At 38.4% G+C, this 20,635-nt stretch overlaps 1 long non-coding RNA gene across 1 annotated transcript in view; it reads right to left on the minus strand.

Annotated features, from left to right (window-relative positions):
• The window catches only part of LOC115287656, a 321,244-nt gene that overhangs the window by 20,836 nt on the left and 279,773 nt on the right, over positions 1-20,635 (minus strand). The window contains exon 3 of the long non-coding RNA XR_003906579.1: positions 18,129-18,197. This is a non-coding gene — a long non-coding RNA (uncharacterized LOC115287656). The remainder of the gene's footprint in view (positions 1-18,128; positions 18,198-20,635) is intronic.

Raw genomic sequence — 20,635 nt, forward strand, 5'->3', positions numbered from 1 at the left:
CCGGGCTCTGTTGTTTCATTGACAGAGCACAAACAGAGTATATTTAGCATAATTCTTAAGGCTCTGAAGACTTTTGGGATGACCAATGAGCATTGGCTTCAATTAAAGTAAGCTGTGTTAGCCCTTACCAAGAGAGTAAGCCTGTCCTTTGAAGCTTTGAAGCCAAGCGTTGACTTCTCTTCTCCAGCCGTGAGAGTCCTCAATGTCATCTTCTTCCAAAAGAAGGCTGTTTTATTCACATTGAAAATCTGCTGTGTTGTGTAGCCACCCTCACTACCAATCTTAGCTGGCTATTTTGGGCAATTCGCTGCAGTCTCTCCATCGGCACTTGCTGCTTCACCTTGCACTTTTATATTATGGAGATGGCTTCTTTCTTTAAACCTCATGAACGAACTTTTGCTAACTTCCAACTTTTCTTCTGTGGCTTCCTCACCTCTCTCAGCCTTCATAGAATTGAAAAGCATCAAGACCTTGCTCTGGATTAGGCTTTGGCTTAAAGGAATATCGTGGCTGGTTTGATCTTCTGTCCAGACCACTAAAGTTTTCTTTACATCACTCTTTAGCTTTCTCACTACTTTTGTGTACCCTGGAGTAGCATTTTTAATTTCTTTCAAGAACTTTTTCTTTGCATTCACAACTTAGCTTTTTGTGCAAGAGGCCTACTTCTGGCCTGTATCAGCTTTTGACATGCCTTCCTCCATAAACTTAATCATTTTGCTTTTGATTTAAAGTGAGAAGTATGTGCCTCTTCTTTTCACTTGAACACTTAGAGGCTGTTGTAGGATTATTAATTGACCTCATTTCAATATTAAAAAAAATTTTTTTAATGTTTATTTATTTTTGAGAGAGAGACAGAATGCAAGTGGAGGAGGAGGTGAGAGCAAGGGAGACACAGAATCTGAAGCAGGCTCCAGCCTCTGAGCTGTCAGCACAAAGACTGACTTAAAGCTCAAACTCACAACTGCAAGATCATGACCTGAGCCGAAGTTGGATGTTCAACCAACTGAACCACCCAGGTACCCCTCAATATTTCTGTTTATCAGGAAATCAAGAGGAATGAGGAAAAAGACAGATACAAGGAATGGCTGATCAGTGGCACAGTCAGAACATACACAACATTTACAGGTCAAGCTTGCCATCTTGCATGGGTGCAATTTGTGGTGCCTCAATACAATTACAGTAGTAACATTGAAGATCACTGATCACAGATCACCATAACACATTTTTTAAGTTTACTTATTTATTTTGAGAGAAAGGGAGCACAAGGAGGGGCAGGGCACAGAGAGGGAGAGAGAGAAAATCCTAAGCAGGTTCCGTGCTGCCAGCGCAGAGCCCAATGCAGGCTGATTTCATGAATTCTGAGATCACGACCTGAGCCAATATCAAGAGTCAGACCCTAAACTGACTGAGCCACTCAGGTGCACCCTTGCCATAACAAATTTAATAATAATGAAAAAGTTTGAAATACTGTATTACAAAATGTGTTAGAAAGACACAAATGAGCAAATGCTGTTGGAAAAATAGTGCTAACAGACTTTCTCAATGCCAGGCTGCCACAAGCCCTCAATTTGTTAAAAACAAAACAAACAAAAGAATTATCTGTTAAGCTCAATAAGGCAAAGTGCAAAAAATGAGATCCATCCACACTAAAATAAGAAACACAAATGGAATGGATGTGAGGGTAGTTATTATGGTTTGATTTTTGACAAGTTGGCCTCAAGATATCGATGAGACTTCTTAGTGAAGATGTACTATAAATAGATGAAGAAGTAGTCCTGAAAGCTTAGGAAAAAGATCTAGGCTCAAAATATATTCTTGAGAATCACAAAGTTGTAAATGGTGACTGAAGCCCTAAGAACAGATGAGACCACTGAGGGACAATGAGAGAAAAGCAGCCTTTGAAGAGCCATAGCCCTGAAGAGTACTAGCACTTAAAAAAAGGTATAGGAAAAAAGAGGTGAGGTAGAAGATACGTAGATTGCATTGGCATAGAAGTGCCACCGAAAAAAAAGAAAAGGAGCTTCAAGAAGAGGCCATCATTTGTAAGTACTACTAAAAGCTTACGTTAGATAAAAACTAAGAGCTGCACAATAGATTTAGCAATAATGTCATGCTGGGTACATTCTGTTTGGCTCCATCCTTCTTCAACTTGTTTCACATCCAGAAGTTTAACCAGTATGAATGACCTCAATGAACACCATTGGATTTTCTGTCTTCTTTTTGAGTTAGACCAATGGCGAACACTGGCAGAAGATGACGAGGAGAAAATAAGGGAGGAGAGTGGATATTTTTCCCTCAACTTCTTCTTCATTGATTAGCTGCAGCCTATGAATTTCTGTTCCTGTCATGCAGTTATTTCTGGTTACTCCTTTTGGGCTAAGGTGGGCAAGAGCTATCCTGGGCGGTTCACTATACTCTCTCAATGGCCTTAAATCTCTTTATTACATTGTCTTCAAATTATTCCATCTTGAATGTCCCATCTCTTTCCTACTGGAATATTGATTGACACAGTAGTCATTTTGTGACTTTGGAGAGAATCCTTTCAGTTGGTATGGTGAAGGCAGAGGCCAGATTACAGATGGATCAGAAAATAACTGAGAGGTGAGGAAGAGGAAAGGGCAAGTATAGTATTCTTTCACAAAGGCCAGCTATCAAAGGGTGCAGAGAGAAGGGGTAGGGGCCATAAAATATGAAGAACTTTTATGGGTTTTTTTTTCTTTTTACGTTGGGAAGACTTGAATATTATTTCATTGTTTTTGAGAAAAAGTCAGTACAGAAGGTGATTTTAAAGGGTACATGGATGGCTCAGTTGGTTAAGCGTCTGACTCTTGATTTTGTCTCAGGTCATGATCTCATGGTTCATGATTTCAAAGCCCATATAGTGATATGCACTGATAGTGCAGAGCTGCTTGGAATTCTCTCTCTCCCTCTCCCTATGCACCTTCTCCCACTTGTTCCCTTTGTTTCTCAAATAAATATACGTTTTTAAAAAATTTTTAAAGGAGAAAATAAAGTAATTTGAAGGATACAGGGGGGAAAAAAGAGAAGAAGCTAGCAATTGGAGCATGGTCCCCCTAAGGAGGTGAGAGGAAACAGGATCCCCCTAAAGAAAGGCTAGTCTTGGACTGAAGAGACCCCCATCCATTTCCATAGGAAGGAAGGAGGAAAGTGTGATTGACATGCAGGAAGTCTGTAAGCAGAAGGGAGATTGAACCCATCCTACTTTGATGGCTTCTCTTTTCCTTGTGAAGCTGAAAGCAAGATCATCTGATGAAAGTGAGAGTAAGTATGAGGTTGGAAATTTAAGAAGAAAAGAGAAGTTCTAAATATTCAGAAACAGGGGAGGGGGTTTGTCAGTTTCTTTCAGAACCCTGTTGAGTGTGAAAACCATGCACGGAAGCTGGCACCAATCTGCAAGTGTATATGTAGTTTGTCCAGAGACACTAAAGAACATGGATATTCTTTCAGAAAAGGGGAAGAATTAGTTTGGCCAGGGTGGGGTTTTTCTAAGTCATCAGACTGAAAGACAACAGAAGAGAGGTGAGGAATTAGGAAGCAAGTATTTGAAATAATGAAGCATGGAATTTATTCGTATGGAAAAGGTAATGATAAAGAGAAGAGGAGTGAAGAGACTAAATGTCCCTGAAAGACCGAAGATGGGTGTGGTGATGCTAATAGAGGGGGGCTGGTGACGAGACAGCTGAATGTCCAAGTTTAATACTTCAGTATAGCTCTTCTGAATGCTGACAAGATCCCAGATGAAGCCATGATTCTGGGTGGCTAATATGAAGAAAAAATAAAGGACACTGGACACGAGGCTTAAAGGATTATCCATGGGACAGTCGCCATTCCTCAGGTGATATCTTCTTTGGGTAGCCTGAGCTTGACTCTTTTTTAGTACATATTATTTACAATGAATGCCTCATAAGCCATTTATCGAATTACATTATGTCACAAATATACATAGAAATATTTAAATGTGAGAAAGTTATTCTTTCCAATTCAATTCCAGTTCTCTGGGTCAATTAAATCCTTTACTTAAATATATTAACTTCAGAGATGTATTTTTTTCAAAAGAGAAAACAGGTGGGTTTCTTAAACCAGGCTGCACAGAAAAGTTCCTCATTTGGTTTTCTAATTATAAAGCACAGAAGGAAGGTTTGGTTTGAAGTTTTAATTTACCAGAACTATACAGGATTAGTTTTTCTTCATGCAATCCATTATTTGACAGTTGTTAAATATTTGCTTTAACCGTGAATTTATTTTGAGTACAACACAATTGCACCTACTATCTCTGCATGACTCTTTTAGGAATTGGCATACACTCATAATATTTAACTAGAACAATGAATGATTTAAAAATAGAAAATGCACAAATTACTGTACTCCCTTGGAAGCACATAAGCTTTGACAGAAAGTAGAATAAAGCGGTTGTGTAAAGAGCTTCAACATAATTTTTTTCAAAAAACCTTTTATTTTTATTAGCTTTAAATACATTTAGCTCTTCAGTGCAATCTCTTTGGAACACATGTTCAAAATCCAACAATGTGTGTCAGGCCTGTGATAATAAGCCTTAACATTTTTCCTTTTGAAATCATAATAAGTTATTATATAATCATGCATATTATATGTAATTATAAAATATTGATTAACATATTTTAAATTTATAAACATACACATGTATTCATATACATATGGCATTATGTGTATGTACATATATCCGTATATGTGTGTCTGTATCTACCAATGTATATCTGGATATAGATATATATACTTATCCTCAGCTTGGCATATAACACTGTTAGTATTTATTGAAAAGTTGTGATGGATGCATTTTCTTGCCCTATTTCTTTTGTGATCAATGAGTCAGTTGGGTGATGGAAAAAAGATATAGTAGGTTTCTTGTTAGAAATAAAGAAAAAGTGCCTTTTGTTGCCAAGAAAACAGATATGTCCAGTTGAATGAACATGAACTTGGTCACATTAGCTTCATGACATATATCAACTGTGACAACCATTCAGTCATTCATGAAACATTTATCAAAGGTCTGCTGTGTTTATCACTGAAGATAAAGTAAGATGTAGCATTTGCCCAAGTCTGGATCAGGCTTGTAACTTATCTAATTACATTTAATGTTTTATATGTTACCTGTGGAATTGGTGTATATTAACACTGAAAATACTTTTTTATGAATCAGCCTTTGCTATTCTCAAGAATTTTAAGAAGTGTTAGTAGTTGTGATAAATTACACTGATTCTCATGCATCACTCCTACTTACATTGTCCTTTTCATGACCCAGAGAGTATCTTAATATACATTTGAATATTTGTATTTTCTTCAAAATTTTACAGATCGTTATTATATTTTATAGCATTTCTTTTGATCCTCTGAAGAATAAAAGGATATTTGCAATCACCAACATACTCTATACAATATATAATTGGAAAAACTCTCCATGTCTATGTACATGAAGTGAACATTAGGGAAAAAATGCTGATAGTCCAACTATGGAGCTTTGCTTTGATTCATATTTTTCCCTCAAACATTCCAGATTATAGATACTATAGATGTGACTAAAGTCTGAGTAAAAACAACTAAAACTATTAAATCATAATCACTGCTTTGTTACCTTTCATAATCTGTAACAATCATTTATTCATCATCTACTCGTCAATAATCTTCTGTGATGATAGATTTTTCTAATGAGATTAAGTCAATTAGAAAAGCCAGATTACTACATTCATATATTAATAAAAGTGATTAAAGCTCTGGGTTATAGTTTATTTGTTTAGATAATGTTTGAAATATGTATGAATTGCTAATCATATTATTTATTATACCAATTAGTTGATAAAATACCTTTTTTAAAAAAGTTACATTTTAAATATCAAAGACTTTGTTATTCATTTATATTCATTAAAAAGTGTCAAAGATCCTCAGAATTAAGTAATATTTCCACGACTTCAACACTAGCCATTGTATTATAAAAATAGAGTCCAGGCCCTCATGGGGGTTCTAGCTGCAGGCTGTATTTATTCAGGCCTGGCATGCTTCTTAGAAGTAAAGATGACTGGGACTTAGTTCAAAAGATCTGGAATATGGACTAGGAAAGTGCATTTTAAAGAAATCATTCCAGGTGATTTTGAAGCACATTCTCAAGTCTCATTCTGATGAAAGTGTTTTTTAATACATTTTTTCAAAATGTTTATCAGATTGTTATTCCTCTTCTTAAAACCATCCAACAGTGGTCCCCTGAGTTTAGAAAACTTTCAAACTCCTTGGCATAGCTCCTGCCTTCCTGTCTAACCTCTATTGGCCAAGGTTTTTCTAATTGGTGAAACTATGAAATTACTGGCTTGCTCTGCTTCTAAAAGCCAGCAACCTCCTAGTGCGCTTGGGGGCTTTGCCTTTGCTGTTTCTTCTGCTTGGATTCTCTCTCCTCCGTATTTTCTCTTTATTTGGGCCTCAGCTCTAATGCTACCCCTCAGTAGGCTTTTTCAGACCCCCTCTACCCTGGGGATCCTCCATTAAATGCTTCCTACAATTGCCTGATAAGACAAACCTGGGCCGTGTGTAAAATATTAGATTTGTTGGACTCACCCCAGGTGTCATCTATCAGTGGTTACAGGACACAAGCTTAGGAATCTGCATTTTTAATAAGCCACCTGGGTGAGTCATGGAAGTACGGGAGTCAGGCAAGTATGGAAATCTATACTGTCAAGTGTTCTAGTTATTACCACAGAGGCTATCACTGTCAATAAAAGATTTTTTTTAGATAAGAGCAAGAACTTTGGTTGTTCCAAACTTTGTTCTCAGGAGTTGAACATGATCTGGCATCTTGTAGAAATGACTCAATAACTATTTCTTGATTGACTTGATGAAACACGGGTTTAGAGGAAGCTCTCAGTCTGGTGTTTACATGGAAGTAATTGGAGCTAGTTTTAGGGTTTAACCATTGTTATTAAAGACAGAGATTAATTTTTAGAGGTTGATGTGAAATGATTTCAAACTTCTACAACAAAATTATAGTTATACATTAACTACATTAAAATAAAATGTACTTTTCTTCTCTACACAGCCCTCTTGGTAGGACCTAGAAGGGCTCTAGGTTGGGACTTTCTCCTGAGACCATCATCTGGACATAATAAATTTGTCATAATAAATTCTGGGAATCCATACTATTCTCAACTCAGGGACTCAGCCTCTTCTTCCCACTTATCTGTAAGAGTAACTAGTCTTTTCCTTTTAGACATTTCTAGGTGTGAGTCTGTGTCCCCTGATCTGAGGAGACATAGGTCAAGGTCACTGAGTAGTCTTACCAAAGTCTCTCCAGCAGGCAGAAGGATATGCAACTCTACTGCTACTCTTTAGTGTATGTATTGGGGGTGGGCAGCTCATAGCAGACCATCCATTCCCTCTGAAAAGTTCACTTTTTTAATTTAAAATTTTTTTATGTTTTTTATTTATTTTTGAGAGACAGGGAGAGAAAGAACGAGCAGGGGAGGGTCAGAGAGAGAAACACACACACACACACACACACACACACACACACACACACAGAATCTGAAGCAGGTTCCAGGCTCTGAGCTAGCTGTCAGCACAGAATCTGACACAGGGCTCGAACCCACGAACTGTGAGATCATGACCTGAGCCGAAGCCGGATGCTCAACTGACTGAGCCACCCAGGCACCCCTGAAAAGTTAATTTCTAATCTCTAATATATCTTTTGGCTCCACCAGCCCATTTTGTAGACTGTAGATTCATGGCTAACCAAAAGTTGCAAAACCAACTTATCCACCTCCTTGAAGAGTCCAGTGTAGGTAGTCTAGCACCTCCTTTTAGAAGATTGAGGTATTTTTCACCTCTTGTTTTATGAACTCAGACAAAACTTAGGTAAAGATTCTCAACTTAAAGTCTTATGACTATAATTAGTGCCACACAGAAAATTAAAATAAGGTGATGTGATAAAATGACTAGATAATTCCTTCAGATTCAATGGTTCAAGAACGCTTCTACTGACAAGAAAGGCTGAGCCATGGAAAGATCAGAGGAGGGATAGTTTTGAACAGAGGAAAGAGCTAGTGAGAAAAATCCTAAGCAGAAAAAAAAATGACTTGAGGATGGTCCCAGCACAGTAAGAAGGCCAGTGTGGGTAAGCGTGTGGTGATGGAGAGAGAAGCCGCAGTGGTAACCAGGAGCAGGACGTGCTGGCCTCTGTAAACCAGAGAACAAAGTACTTAAGTTGATGGACTGGAGGGGGAGGTAAAGATAAAGAGGCATCAGGCAAACTCCTCAATATCACCCACTTAGTCCATTTTAGTCATTATAAACACAAAGGAAAAGTAGAAAAGAGGGACCCTGACCTTTTATGAGGAGGAATCATGTAGCTTGACATTAGGCAGAGACTTTTTAGTTCATACCACTGAACTTTTGCATGACATTTGACTACTGGATTATCAAGTTTAAATGTTCACTTTCTGAAAATCAAACATGTGATTCAGTCATTAAAAATGTTGAAATTCCAGATACCATATGTTGTCACTCATAGGTCTAACAGGAGAAATCTAATAGGAGACCATGGGAATGGGAAAGTGGGGGAAAAGAGTCGAGGAGAGGGAGTGAGGCAAATCATGAGAGACTTTTGAATGCTGAGCACAAACTGAGGGCTGAAGGGGGAAAGGGAAGGGGAAGAGGGGGTGATGGTCATGAAGAGGGGCACTGTGGGGAAAAGCACTGGGTGTTATATGGAAAACAACTTGGTAATAAACCATTAATTAAAAAAAAAAAAAGGAAAAGAAAATACTGACATTCATCCCATTTCCTGGGCTCCTTTCTTTGCCCCCATATCAGCTGTTCTGGTTTCAAGACTGCCTTATCATGTGCCTGAATTTGAGCCTGGATTGAGAAAGTAAGGGCTTACAAGTAGTCCTCTGTGCTTTAAAATGTGCTACTAAACTGTGGAAAGGCAAACAAATGACTCAAAGAGGAAAGTCAGGAATTTCATTCTAGACTCTCAAGAGTTGGGAGCTCAGAAGTGGGCAGTGAGCATCCTCAGAGCCCGTGTTCTCTCTGCAGCGGCACCTCGTGACGGAAACATCAGCAAGCAGACCGCAAATGTCTATATTTGGTAGAGAGAATTGGAGGCTAGGATCTGGAGGAAAGCCATGGACATAAAGGAAATGAGTTCAATTTGTATAAAGAAATGAAAGTATGGTGAGGAAAGAGGAAGTCAGAAGATTAGTGAGTTCAAGAGAGAATCTTAATTTTTTCCCCTGGCTTGTCAGAATGTGGATGAGTGAGAAGCCTGGGGCTGTAGGAAGCTTATGGGACCTGGAAAAGAGATAGAAACCAGAAATATTGGATGTTGAAACACTGTTTCATGACATGGTGGTTAAAAGCATGCATGGGCTCTGAAGCTAATCACCTGAGTCAAGCTTGCTTTCTGTCTAATGAGTTGTCTGTGAGTTGTGTGATCAGCGAGTCACTTATCTCTCTGTGCCTCAATTTCTTAACCTGTGAAGGGGAATGATAATGCTCCATATCTCCTAGCATTGTAAGGATTTGTTGAGTGCGTATGTATGTAGCACTTAGAATATGGCCAACACAATGAAGCACAATGTAAAAAGAGGTACTAGAGACCCTTGAGATCACACTGAAGTGGCTTCCCCAAGCACACTTGCCAAGATGAGACTGGTGGACGGGATCCAGTTCCTTCTTCTCTGACAGTTGTGATTTGTATAGGTGATCTATATAGGTGATCTGTACAGGTGATCTTAAGAGACTAGCATTCTCTGAGATGCTAGAAACAAGTCCCATACATGATAATGGTAATACAATGAAAGGCTCAAATAGGATTATGTTAATCCAGCTGCACGAGGACAGATAGAAAAGGATGGAAACAGCAAAGCAAGACAGTCTTGGATAAGCTGGTGAAAGCAAGCAGGGGAGCACAAGATTGCAAGAATGAAGGGTCAAATGGATAGGCTCAGGGTAAGTGGAAGAAAAAGGATATGAGATCATTCAAAACAAATGATAAGCAGTGGCTATATTAAATAAATAAATATATAAGTGGGTAGATTGATAAAAGACTTAATTCTTTAAAGAGCTGCTGCTAAGTGAAAAGAATCCATTTTGGCTACAGATGTAAAGATGGGAGGAAAAGAGAAATGATGTGTTGAAGCTGACGGATTGCTCACTTCAAAAAGATAAAGTGTTATAGTGTCACCCATTGAGAGAGAAGCCAGACCCTTGGGAAATCAGTTCTATCTGTTCTCAAAAAATTCATTGAGATTTGAAGGGTTAATGTGGGAAAAGGTGTTATTAGTGACAGAAGGCTTTTGGTATTCTTCCTAATACCCAAGGCACAGACCAAACATGCTGCTCCAAGCATAAGGCTAAGAAGGTAAATTTGAAAGAAATGACTAGAAAGCGTGTCTAGTTGTGTCTGCCACATCTTTGCGTGCTCAGTTTAAACTGAGTCAAGTGAAAAATCCTGGCTGATCAGCTTTCACAGCTGCTTTGCCATAGGGATCTGCTGCTGCTGGTGCCAAGTGAAATACTCACATAGGAAGCCAACAGGCAGACAGGGTGCAGACATCAGACGCAGGGGACAGAAAGTGCAAACACAGTGGGAAATGGTGTTTCAGGTTTCTGAGTTGGTATCTTTGTATTGAGGCATAATTGACATACATTACACTAGTTTCAGGTATACATCATAATGATTTGATATTTGTTGTTTTTAACGTTTATTTATTTTTGAAAGAGAGAGATGGCACGAGTGGGGGAGGGGCAGAGAGAAAGAGGGACAGAGGATCTGAAGCAGGCTACCTGCTGACAGCAGAGAGCCCAATGAGGGGCTTCAACTCGAACTGTGAGATCATGACCTGAGCTCAAGTCGGACGCTTAGCTGACTGAGCCACCCAGGTGCTCCAAAGGTTTGATATTTGCATGTATCGTGAAATGATCACCACAGAAGTCTAGTTAACATCTATCACCATACGTAGTTGCCAAATGTTTTCCTTGTGATAACTTTCAAGATTTATTTTCTTAGCAACTTTCAACTATTCAATACAGTATTATTAACTACAGTCACTATGCTGTACAACACATTTCCATGACTTCTTTTATAACTAGAAGTTTGTTCCTTTTGAGTCCTTCACCCATTTGCCTACCCCCAACCCATCTGCTGTTTGTTTCTATATGCTTGTTGTTGTTTAGGTTCCATAAGTAAGTGAGATCATATGGCATTTGTCTTTCCCTGCCTGATTTATTTCACTTAGCATAATATCCTCAAGTTTAAATTGGTATCTTCTTTAAAAGTTAAAGGTAGATAAGCAGAGATGATGCAAGAATTCTATCAAGTACTTTGTCAACAAGCAACAAGACACATCAGGCTTGACTGCCTCTCTGCTTGCTTCTGTTAGGGCATGAGTTTCTAGGATTAAGTTCTAGTATGTGATCAAGTGTACCTAAAACAACGTCATTAATAAAGCTACATTCAGCACTGCAGGACCCACCACTCAACCACAGACAAGAGAGAACCAAAGGAAGGAGCCAGAGAAGGGTGGGCCACTGTAGAAATCATTAAACTTTCAGGCTCTCCGGTTTTGTTATCAGCATGGCTGATAATATTCCAAAGTATCTGGACTTCCTTCCCAGGCATTTGAAGCCAGAACTGGGTTTGGGAGTAGGGATGAATCTAAGAGAAAAGAGCAAATGGGGTGATAGTGGAGGTGGGGTTAGATATTATGTGTTTAGAGAGGCTGAATTTTCAGTAAAGACAGGAAGAGAGATAAGGGAAGATAAAAACATCACATCTAAGCAGCAGGTAGAGAGAAAAAAAAATCTAGCATTAGAAGTAGTTGATCTGCCATTGGGAGGAAGGGTAGAGGCAAGAGAATGGGAGGGCCAGTGAGGGATGGCCTGATGGATGGGGGAGTCTAGAGACGTCCTCAGAGCCAAGGATGTGTAGGTGGAGAAAGCATTCTGAAGCAGCTGCAGATGCCCTCATAGCTGTAGGAAGTGAATTAAAGGCATAACATGGTTTGGGATCAAAGTCTAGGGCAAAGTCAGCCTGGAAAGATATTCAAGAAAAAGCCATCAAGGATTCCTAAGATAGCAAGATCAAGAGGCAAAGATAAGGTAAAAAATCAACATGCCATCTCATTCTTTTTAAAAGTGTATCCTTGGATTAACTCTGAACTTACTAAACTAAAGCATTTTAAAAATAAGCAAAGCTTTCAGAACTTCTAATGACTCTGACCTAGACTGTCTCTATTCCTCTCACCCCACAAACAGTGATGTAAGAGAAAATTTTAAATACACATCATTTAGAACAGATTAATGTATTATAGGAAGCAATTTGGTTAGCAGGAAACTGATTTTTTCTTTATTGGAACACTGTCAGCTTCCTAGAGCATTCTAGTTCCTTATTAAAAAAAAAGAAAGGCTGAAGAAATGAGTCAAGACAATCTGAGTCTGAAAAGTGGGAGGAAAGAGGTAGAAATGGAGTATATACCCCAGAGGACCATAAACAGGGCTTGCTGAGGTTGCTAATTTCAGTTCACATAGGACTGCAGTGTCTGGGGCCAGATTTGCCTAGCAGGAAGAGGAAAGAAAACGGAAATGAAATATAGGAAAGTTAAAATTACATTATAAATGGATCAAAGAAATGCTCTCATTTTGCCTAGATTGCTACAGTGTCAGACTCTGTCTCATAAGCATTAAGATCTGTTTCTTAACATTAGGCTCAACACAAAGCCTGACACCTAATCCAGTGCCTGATTTTGTGAGCTAACCTAAATAATGAATCCAAGATTTCTCACATCAAAATCCACAATGTGATTCATGAATATTAAATCTTAAGACACTGGCAAATGAGAAATCCATAGAACATTATCTAAACCCTTATAAGATGTATTATCTTGGTAATGTGGCAAAACAAGACGCTCAGATAAAGAGAACGCTCCATGGTCTGCTTACATCTCACCCTGAATTATGCTAAGAAGACTTTCCATAAAAAGTGAGTGTCAGATTGGTGAGAAAATGATGGATTACCAAAGTTCAGTTGTATTTTAAACACTAATTGATTAACTTCTTGAAGAAATTTTTCATAGAGAAGGCTTACAGATGACTGGGGAATTACTGCTAATATTAATTAAACGGGTGCATAGAAGTTTATTTAACAATAGGAGAAAACGTTATTTCTCTAAAAGTTCTAGAATATAAGCCCATATACTAGAAAGAGGAGTTTGCAGAGAGGACTGTTAAAGCTGTACATCAAGGTTTTAGAAAGACTTTGACCAAAATGAATACTATGAATCAGAACTGTCATAATTCAGATTACTTTTTCTCATTATCATTCATTATATTGCTTTTTAAATATTGACTTTTATTGGTATTTTGTTGATACTGGTATTTTATAATATCTACAGGTTTATCTCTATCTTAGTCCCCAAGATGGTCATGTTCACAATGTGGATATCTTTGTTCTGGAGAAAATGACTTTAAGCAGTGCTTTTCAAACTGTCTACCTTGAAGAATTAGCTTTTTTAGCATTCTCTTTTTGTTGTGTCACAGATCTATTACACAACAGTGGAAATAAGTTACTGGCAAAATAAAATTAATAAAGCAAAGGTGTGTAGGTGTAAACCACAGTTTTATTTTTAAATTCAGTAATTATACTGTTCTGTCAAATTGCTAAAAAAGTTTTTAAATGCTTACTCTCAATGTTTCTGGTCATGGATTAGCACTGGTCTAAGGTTCACACTTTGAGTAGTGTTGACTCGGAGGGTTCAGATTAACCAAAACTATCATGATTACCTATGGTATAGAGGGACATTTGAGTAACAGGGGTCCTCTCCTACTCCATATAGTAGCTACAGAAACAAATAATATCTTCTACTTATTATGGCATGTTTTTACTTCCCAAAGTCTTTGCACACTCATTCATCTTCAGGAGGTACTGTTGCAGGTAAATGAAACCTTATTATTTTATCATCAAGAAGCCAGCATATCTTCATCATGGAAATGCATTTACATAAGTACACATGTTTAGGCCTACTATTTGCTAGTATTAAGCTATAAAAATCAGAATAGAACACACCATATGCAAAATAAAATAAAATAAACAAAGAACACACTGTATGTAAACCACACAGTGAACTGAGTTACTGATCTGTTTTATTCAATTCAAGAAACATTGACTGAATACTCGCATGTGGTGTGCACTGTGCTTGACTTCAGATGTGGGGAATTTGACAAGTGAATAACATGTTTCTTGTAGTCCAATAGGCCAGATGAGGTAGCTATCAGTACATCTAGTGCAGGGCACAAATGCAATAGAGATGTTATGTGAGCACTATACCAAGTGATGTAAGAGTTGAGAAGGAGGGGCTAATTTTGGCAGAGAGAGTAGCACTTGGATTTGGTCTTGATGTAGTGTAACTGATGACATTGCTGCCATGGACTTCTGCTAAAGAGGTAGAACACATGAGCAAAGTCACAGAAGCATGAAAAAATACAAGGGGAATCTATAAACCAGTGCAACCTAGCTGGGCTTTTCATATGTGAGGGGGACTTCTGGGAAATAAAGCCAAAAAGGTAGATGTATGCTAAATCATGGGAAAGTGAGCTAGGAAGCCAAGAAGTCTGGGTCCTTTTGCTGTGGATCACTGAGTGGAGCCTCTCTGCTCTCAACCCTACTCATCTTGACTGAGCACTTAATCACAATCCCCAGAGTGCAATCTTGACCATAAAAAGGGTAATAAAAATAGATATTGCAGAAGACGTGATGGGGATGCACAAAAAGATAACTCCATTGTATAATATACAACCAAGCCTAAGCAAAAGTCCTGATTAAACGTTTATGCCCTTCTGGAAGACTCACCAAATTTCTTAACAGACACAAGATAATTCATCTATCTTTTAACTTTTTCTTTCCTAGGATAATTAAAAATCTCTCTTCACGTGTAATTTTGCATTTCCATATTCCTCATCCATTCAGTAAATAAGACATTATCATCTTCTTTAGAATCTATACAAGAAAGGTATAAATAACATTAGATTTCTTTATTTTTCTCTAATGGGAATGGCAACATGCAACAGAAACAAATAATATCTTCTACTTATTATGGCATGTTTTTACTTCCCAAAGTCTTTGCACGCTCATTTATCTTCAGGATGTACTGTTGCATATTGGTTAGATGATTGCTGGCATTAAAATTTCATGTAGGGGAAGGGGTTGAGGACCAGTGGCAAGCAGTAGAAGCTGCCCAAGAGTTGAGAAGCAAAGACAGAAACAAGGAGGACAGAAAACACATGGCATTTGAGAGATAGAAGCAACAACCCCTGAGCATGACCTTCAGATCCACTTTTAGCTCCAGAACTGGTCCTTTATCGCCTTACATCTCTTTTTATTTAATTTAGCTTTAATGAGTTTTGATGATGCACGTACTACCTGATTATAAAGGAAAAGGAAAATAATAACTGCATAAATTACCTTCAAAAATGCCCAAGTCACATATAGCATAGTCAAGACTGGGTATTAACTGTCTTCAGAATAATCCAGGCTGATCTTTCTCTGCCTAATCTTACTGAAGCAGAGGCTTGGAATCTATAGTTTTAAGTTGCAAAACACTTATTCTTGGAAGTTATATTTCTTAATCAACAGAAACTGTTGTAGGAAGAGGAGAGACTGGAAAATAATTGCATCAATAGTGTGGATGTACAAACTGCTTTGCAACTCTCCACAATTCCTTCCTTTTTATGAAGGAGCATGGTGAAGAAAACCTGACAATATAAGACAATATTAATTCAGATATGAATTTAAAATTAAGTTAACAGAGATGATTTTCTTCTCAAATGAAGTAAAACTATAAAGCTAATGGTTTATGATAAAAATCACAGAATGTTGACTCTGCAAATGGTCACAGGCTTTGAAGGCTGAAGTATGGGAGGGGGTCTGTGTACTCAGCATAAAGATTCTTCTCACCAGCCACACTTTTACATTGTCTGTATTGTCACTATGGCCATGAAGGATTCCAGTAAATACAAGACCCTCAATAAAGCATAATGGGGGCTCATGGACATACTGCCAAGAGAAGACATGAAGTCACCAGCATGGGACAGAACAGGCTCTCGGTTTCAGTACATTACATTTTATGATTACAAAGGGCTGGTGGCTAATAAAAATTCAGTGATTACGATATGGTGTCCCCAACATTACTTAAGGTAACACCAGGGTTACTCAAACCAAATATTTTAATGAATTCACAAAGACCCAAAGTCATTTCTAGATTTCCCAGCTGTAAGAGTTCTAAAATATAACTACTACATTCAGCTCAACAGAACAGTAAAACAAAAACACTTATTGCTAGTGACATTCCAGGGAACAGTTAAAATTGCTTTATAGCCTTTGGTAATGAGAGTGGACAGCAGTATAACAATACCTAATAAGGTGAGTTTAGTTTTATGTCCTGAGAACAATCTGCTTTAGCCTTATGGTTCAGTTCTTTAAACTGTTTCTGTTTTAAGTAATTACAAAAGCTAGCTGGCAAGTGACAGTTATAACCACTGTAGCAAATGGACTTTGTTGCAGTGTTGTAGTCTACCCCTGAGTACTATTATCTTAGACTTCTAGGGCTTTCAGTGTAAGTGAGGACATCACAGGAAACAAATGTCTCCTGACTTGCACTAGACTTACAAGGATCTCCTTCCAGCAAGACCAGCTCAGGTGTGTGACAGGTGATGTTTGCCAAAGGGTGACACATGTAACATTGGTTATGCTTGAGTTGCTATTAGGAGTCACAGGAAAAGACATGTATTTTTTTTCAGTAGGTATGTTTTTATCTGGAAATTCTCACATGCAAATTAGTATAAAGACTGAATCAAATCCATGATTTTAGAGGTATTACTGCTTAAGATGGACATATTTTAAAAGTTCATACAAAAAATATTACATAAGTAGCAGTATATGTAATATGCAGTGGAAAAGGCAAAACTTCTAATGTTGGCGTGTAGCAACTCTGGGAGGTAGTCTCCAAGATGGCTCTGTGGATCTCAACTCTTGGTATTCATACCCTTGAACACTCCCCTCCCACAGTGAAGAGTACCCACTGGTAACTGATAGAGAGGCTCATGTAACTGATAGCCTATGGTGGAAATGAAAGAGTATGACTTCCAAGACTAGGATGGTTTTAACTTTGGTCTTTCATTCTGAGGGGAGTCAGTGCCATGCCATGAAGAACAGCCTATGAAGAATCCCGAGTCCTGAATAACTGAGGCATGGAGCTCACAGCCAGCAAGGAATGTTATCCGCTTGTTGCCAGCCCTGTGAGGGAACCAGCATCTCTAACTGCAGCCCTGTAAGGAATCTGGGGCCAGAACTACCTCAGCTAAGGCCCTCTAGAATTTCTGACCTATAGAAACTGTGAGAGATAATACATGTTTACTGTTGCTTTAAAATGCTAAATTTGGGGGTAACTTGTTAAGCAGCATCAGAAAACCAAGAACTTAAAAAGAATACCATGAGCAACACGGGGAAACAATGACAGGAAATACCATTAACCAGTGCTCCTCCTTAGCATTGTTTTTCCTCCTCTCTGAAGTTTCTGTTCCATAGAGCTGAGGTCAGATCTAATGCAAAGCCTACCTCTTGATTATGCTTCTGGGTCAGTCTGCACGTGGTACCTCCTACCTGACAAAGCATTTACTATCACTTATTCCTTCTGACAAAAAGAGGATTATAGGCTTTTAATGAGTGCACACTCGATAGCCAAGAGCAATGAGGCATCTTCCAGAGAGCAGGTCTGGTGTGACCTAGAACTACAGTTCTGAATCCCAAATGTCAAGGGATTTGCTATTTCTCTTGTTCTTTTCTGTTTGGGAAGGGTTTCAAAGCAGGTGAGATCTCTCAGCTCCACCCTCCTGTGCAACTGGATAGCTTTCCTGGGCCTCTACCTAGGTCCACAGTAAATTGAGAGTTATAAAGCTGTTATTTAATGCTTTTCCCTCCCAAACAACTTCAAAAATACATTTTAGACATCTTTCTTGTTAGTTAACTTTTTCTGCATGTCAGCAGAAGCAATTGGCTTTAAAAAGTTTTTAGAGACATTTGTCCAGCTTCTTACCTTTACTCAGAGGACTTGGGGGGATGATTCCCATGACGCTGTCCCTCCCGCAGATTAGGGAGCAAAGAGCTAGTGAAAAGAGCATGGAGAGTAAGGAGAAGTCAGTTCATTTTCTACATTTGCTCACACATTCCCACTCACCTTTTTCCTATTTCCCAATTATTTCTCATCATGAACGGAAGTTTCTCACTAGGTCTTGGGTATGCATGTTAAAAATTAATTTGGATTCTGCTGTGTTCTGCTATGTCAGCATTTCCATAATTACATGCCTCTATTGGCTGTCTCCCAGATGATTGCTAAAATTATATATCATGGGATTTAACTACAGGCCAGACCACAGTGTTTTTTAATCTTTTCTAGAATTTCTTCCAACTAACTAAGGATTAAGGAGGCAATCATCCTCTTTTTTTTTCTTTCTTTTTTCCTTTTTTTTTTTTTTTTTTTCCCGTTTCTAGTTTGGGCCTTTTAAAGCACCTCTCTTGCAACAGAACAGAAGTTCCTTTATCTTCTAAGTTTTCAAGCTGCTTTGGTTCATGGTTTTGGGGAGAAGGAACAGGATTTGCGTTTCTCCATAACCCCATGGCAAGGGGCTCCATGATCCAGACTCACTAATAATTTGTAGGATGTTCTGACCCACAGACACATTATTTGCCACATAATGAACTTAGTAATTACTAAATGTTAGGAATACCTACCTCAGGAATTCTAGATTTTAGTATCTGTATCACAAAGAACCCAGATGAAAGCCAACATTGGTAGAAATGTAAACTACACCAGGAAAGCTAACTTCTAGTTCTGGCTCTAAAGCTCTAACTATGACACAAGTGAATTTCATCACACTCTATCTATCAGATAGGAAAGTTGGAATAAAAGACCAAAGATCACTTCCAGCTCCACAGGCCCATAGCCTCTGTAACAGTGATGGTAACTAAAGACTCACTTCCTGTGGGCACATGTTTTCTCAGCCCCTTTGTCCCGGTATTCCTGCTTATTGGTCCTGCACACTGGACATTTTATTGCCATCACTAGCTGGTTCTTTTTCTTTACTTTGTTATTTGTTTTTGTTTGTTTATGTGTTTAATTCTCCATCCTTTATATCTCCTAAAATTTCTACAAGGGAAAGGGGGGCATGATGAAGATTTGCAGCCTCTTGATATGAACTATGCTCTTCTAGATTCTTTAGAAAATAGATCTGAGGGGCCCCTGGGTGGCTCAGTTAAGTGTCTGACTTCGGCTCAGGTCATGATCTTCCAGCTTGGAGTCCAGCCACTCACTGGGCTCTCTGCTGTCAGCACGGAGCCCACTTCGGATCCTCATTTCCCCCTCTCTCTCTGCCCCTCCCCCCAATGCATGTGTACTGCACTCTCAAAAATAAATAATAAACACTTAAAAAATAAAAGAAAATAAAACTGAAAAAGGCCTTTCAAAAAAGTTGTAACCCAGTCATTCTTTACATGTCTATCATTAGAGCACTTAATGTTCCCTTTTAATTATTTGGGAATTTGTTGACTTTAGGTCTCCCCCACCGGAATGAACTCTCCATAAAAACCTCCATCTGTGTGCCATATTCATATTTCAGCCCGAGTTCTTAGGCCATTGTTTGGAAAAATAATAATTGTGGTTGTTTTTATCAGATTATATGCTCAGTGTGCTAAATTAATTAATTGAACCAGAATCCCGTTCAAGGAAATCTGCTTTTGAGGAAAGGATGCCCCCAAAGACATCAGAACTATTTAGAAATAGCAGCGGTTCAGAAAACACTTAATGTAGTCACATTAAATCATCCCCAGTGTGATATGAGGCAGAAAATCGAAAAGAAAGGAAAAATTCCTGGACAGAAAAGTGCCTAGTAAACCTTCTCTAAATAGTTGGCTGCTGTGTGGCATGTGGTAAGACTGGATAAACAAACCTAACAAACACACTTGGCTTGGAGAATTCTGGCTGTAATTGTCCTTTACATCTCTTTACGTGGTCAGACACAAGGTAGAGATGTTAGGGGCACTGTTTTTAATGGTCATGCCATCTTAGGTTATGAAAATTTCCCATTTGTTTGAGTTTGATAAAGACAGGATTTATGAATCTAAACCTGAGCTTGTTTATCAAGTGGGAGCTGTTTCTGAGAAGAAATATTAAATGAAAGGGAGAGAGTAAATGAAATGTTAAGAATTAAAATTCATGATTCATAGGCTAGTTCTACTTTGTAATTTGGTTTGAAAGAACGGACTCTTCGATTTCAGTAATTAAATTAGATCTGAGTATTCAACCAGCATTTTGGAACTACACTGCTTATTTATGAATTCAAAAGCCCTTTGAGGGGCACGTGATGGCTCAGTTGGTTGAGTGTCCAGCTCTTGATTTTGACTCAGGTCATGATCTCATAGTTCATGGGAGTGAGCCCAGTATCCAGCTGTATGCTGACAGTGGGCCACTTGCTTGGAACTCTCTGTCTACCTCTCTCTCCACTCCTCTACCCCTCTTTCAAAAATAAATAAATAACTAAAATAATA

Source organism: Suricata suricatta, chromosome 3 (genome assembly GCF_006229205.1).
Source record: "Suricata suricatta isolate VVHF042 chromosome 3, meerkat_22Aug2017_6uvM2_HiC, whole genome shotgun sequence".
Taxonomy (NCBI): domain Eukaryota; kingdom Metazoa; phylum Chordata; class Mammalia; order Carnivora; family Herpestidae; genus Suricata; species Suricata suricatta.